General features: G+C 39.0%; 2 non-coding genes across 2 annotated transcripts; both read left to right on the top strand.

The window, feature by feature from the left end:
• Positions 1–1026: 1026 nt before the first annotated feature.
• Positions 1027–1099, top strand: TRNAV-CAC (transfer RNA valine (anticodon CAC)). Its single transcript has one exon. It is a non-coding gene; the product is annotated as a tRNA-Val (tRNA).
• A 65-nt stretch (positions 1100–1164) lies between these two features.
• Positions 1165–1237, top strand: TRNAV-CAC (transfer RNA valine (anticodon CAC)). The gene has a single exon. It is a non-coding gene; the product is annotated as a tRNA-Val (tRNA).
• Positions 1238–4232: the final 2995 nt, after the last annotated feature.

The following is a 4232-nucleotide window of genomic DNA, read 5'->3' as shown; positions in this document are numbered from 1 at the left end:
GGGGACTTTAAAGTCGTTGGTGGACAATCAGGCAGGTATACATATTGTCAAATATATCATAAGCCAAAAAGGCATATACCAACAGTGAGTGGTATCTTAATTCACCATTGGTAGGCGTGTGGTAACTTAATTCACCATTGGTAGGTGGTTGGTAATTTATTTCACCATCGGTAAACTCATAGCAACTCAATTCACCATTTTTAGGCGGATGGTAACTTAATTCACCATTGGTAGGCGGATGGTAACTTAATTCACCATTGGTAGGCGGATGGTAACTTAATTCACCATGGGTAGGCGGATGGTAACTTAATTCACCATGGGTACGCGGGTGGTAACTTAATTCACCATTGGTAGGCGGTTGGTAATTTAAAGCAAAGCGCGGGTCCAGCGTGTCCCCTACAAGTTGACTTTCCTTACGAACTCCAGTTTTGGCTTGGCAAAGGCTAGTGGGCGGGGTTTATAAGTGCACTTATAAATCCCGCCCACAAATGCCTCCTGCCTTCTAGAGGGTGGGGATTCTTATCTAGAAGGGCCTACCGGACCTCTAGAATATAAAACTTATTTATTGCTAGGTTATTAACAAGTCGTTTATGGTTATGGAAACAGGTTGACACTCTTTTTAATCCTGGAATCGTCTCACTTTCACTATTGGGGTGAGCGATTGGTACGTTATTAATTAGTCAAAAATGTCTTGATTTCTACAGGGCCGGTAGGCCCTTGTAGATATGACTTGATACCGTTTTGTAACGTTAAAGTAATATTCACCCGCTTTTGCTAATTTCCTATGGAGATTAACATGGGTTTTTCGTGATTTTTCCCCACCGCTAACTTAAAAACAACATCGAAGTTACTTTTCGGAATTATCTTAAATTAACAATTAAGTATTCAGGGTGTGCTATCAGCCAGTTTGATCAAAACAATTAAGTCTAAGTATGTTAATTTTAGTTAATTACAGAAGTAGGGCTTTGACCATCGTGATTGGACATAATAATTAGCTAGATCTCTTGGAAAACTCAGTCCTACTACGTATCTGTAGTGTGGTGGTTATCACGTCCGCTTCACACGCGGAAGGTCCCAGGTTCGAGGCCTGGTAGATACATGTATTGACCATCGTGATTGGACATAAGAATTAGCTAGATCTCTTGGAAAACTCAGTGCTACCACGTATCTATGGTGCAGTGGTTATCACGTCCGCTTCACACGCGGAAGGTCCCAGGTTCAAGCCCTGGTAGATACATGTTTTGACCATCGTGATTGGGCGCTTTAATTAGCTAGATCTCTTGGAAAACTCAGTATTACCATGTATCTATGGTGTAGTGGTTATCACGTCCGCCTCACACATGGAAAGTCCCAGGTTCGAGCCCAGGTAGATACATGTTTTAACCATTGTGATGTACCGAATGTTAACTTATACCATAAACTTGTACCATATACTTATGATACCGAATGTACCGAATGTAAACTTATACCATAAACTTGTACCATATACTTATGATACCGAATGTAAACTTGTACCATATACTTACGATACCGAATGTAAACTTATATCATATACTTATGATACCGAATTTAAACTTATACCATAAACTTGTACCATATACTTATGATACCGAATGTAAACTTGTACCATATACTTATGATACCGAATGTACCGAATGTTAACTTATACCATAAACTTGTACCATATACTTATGATACCGAATGTTAACTTATACCATAAACTTGTACCATATACTTATGATACCGAATGTACCGAATGTAAACTTGTACCATATACTTACGATACCGAATGTACCGAATGTAAACTTATACCATATACTTATGATACCGAATGTAAACTTGTATCACATACTTATGATACCGAATGTAAACTTATACCATATACTTATGATACCGAACGTAAACTTCTATCACATACTTATGATACCGAATGTAAACTTATACCATAAACTTGTACCATATACTTATGATTCCGAATGTACCGAATGTAAACTTATACCATAAACTTGTACCATATACTTATGATTCCGAATGTACCGAATGTAAACTTATACCATAAACTTGTACCATATACTTATGATACCGAATGTACCGAATGTTAACTTATACCATAAACTTGTACCATATACTTATGATACCGAATGTACCGAATGTAAACTTATACCATAAACTTGTACCATATACTTATGATACCGAATGTAAACTTATACCATAAACTTGTACCATATACTTATGATACCGAATGTAAACTTATACCATAAACTTGTACCATATACTTATGATACTGAATGTAAATTTATACCATACACTGCTCCATATACTTATGGTACCGAAGAACTGGTTTCTCTCCATTTCTTCACCCATTCCTTCCGTTAACGAAAAATCTTGTATATCATACGAAAGCTTCTTGGCTATTTGGATAGCGTGCTTGCATTGTGGGCGGTTGGGCCGGGGTTCAAATCCTGACCCGGCCTCGAAAGAGATTTCTCCATTAAATTAAATTTAGAAGTAGAGATGGCCGATACCAGGCTTAACACGATACCGATCGATACCGGTACCAACATGAACCGATACCGATATGGTATCGGTTCATCCCTACAGGCGCGTACTAAGAAAGATTTTCGCTTATTAGTTGTTAGATAAACTGAATTCAGGTACTTTTTATATAAATGAGAACTCGTCACGATTGAAATTCATAGAAATGAGATTTTATCACCATCATTACGTTACGAAAACACCTAAAAATGTCATGTAGCGACATAAAACTCATTTTAAACGAGTATCGGTTTAGTATCGGTATCGAACCAACCGATCCGATACTATCGGGAAACCCTGAGTATCGGTGCCGATACCGATATGGTATCGGTACCGGTTCATCCCTATTTAGAAGTCCACCTGGGAATTGAATAGTCGACTATAAGGAAGAAAATCTTTTCTAGCGTCGTTCAAAAATGACGAACGATACTGCCAAAGGTGGGACTATGGCACTACTACCAGGGAGTAAGGAACGTTAGAGGGAGTTTTGATCTAATGCTAAAAAAACCGTCATACAGTGGCAAATGGTAAAGAAAGTGGGGGGTAGGAATTTTTATCTCCGTTCCTCAATTTTTGCTAACGCGCAGGCGCGAGTGACGTCGTTTACTACCGCCAGCAGAGAGAATTTAAAAATTCTCTCTGCAGCCAGCGCCAGCTTCCGCTTCCATCGACTGCTGCCCCACTCACTCTGTTCGACCCGCCGTCGAGATAACCGGGAAGCCCGGAAGGCGAATTTGCGGTAACGTTCGGTAGGCGTTATAAAATATTCAACGTTTTAAAGCTCAAGTTTCGAAATTTTTTGAGACATTTACCAAGTCTTCAACTAAATATTATAACATTTTCTTTAAATTTCAACATAAATATAGCTCTGAGAATAAAATTAGACACGAAAACTACACTAAGCCTTGGTTAGATATCATCGGCTGAGGCCGAGCGGCGCATCTCGAGCCGCCGGCGGCCGGGCTTGCCGTAACGGCGAGAACAGAAAAATACCTCGTTAAAAAACAGATGCACGACGGTTTTTAAATTTGACGCATGCGCGCGGACACCGCGTTGAGTCCCCGAGTCAGCGCCAGAGAGAGACGATTTTAGCCACAAATCTAACGAACGCGCCTATTCACTTTAATACTCCCTCTAACGTTCCTTACTCCCTGCTACTACTACGGCCCCAGTGAAACTAATAGCCTCGTCGTATATATACGATGTGGCTAAAAACGTGTCAACCGTCGATACTCCGTGTAAAAATGGTCGGTTTTGTGATCAAAGATGGTTGGGTTTGCGTTCAAAAAGGTTCTGTTTTCCAAAAATTAAGTTGCTAAGGGTGGTTTTCATTTCAATAAAATTAATCACACCTTTTTACCAAAAACTGGAAATTTTTTCAAACATAGGAACTTTTGAAAAAAAAAAAAAAACAAATTGAATACTTGTGTTTTAGAAAAACTATAAGTTTGTTAATTTTGAAAGCGGTCTTAAATGAAAGGTACAACATTGTAGTAGACGCTAAGGGAGTTTCATTGATTTTATTTAAGTTTAAGTGTGTTTAATTTTAAATTTTCAAAACCATTCCAATCTGCGATATTTCAGTATGGATATTCGCTGTACAAAGTCAGTTTATGATGTAAGCACGTTCAAAGCTATTTCTCCAATTCTCGTGGCGGTTCCACCAAGGGGACCTAGGCTTTGTGTGCTGACAGGTT

Source organism: Phalangium opilio, unplaced genomic scaffold (assembly GCF_054372755.1).
Source record: "Phalangium opilio isolate 3A_F unplaced genomic scaffold, DU_Popi_V2 ptg000017l_1, whole genome shotgun sequence".
NCBI classification, from domain to species: Eukaryota; Metazoa; Arthropoda; class Arachnida; order Opiliones; family Phalangiidae; genus Phalangium; species Phalangium opilio.
Note: the sequence above shows the minus strand (reverse complement) of the source record. Positions and strands in the feature narration are given on the sequence as shown.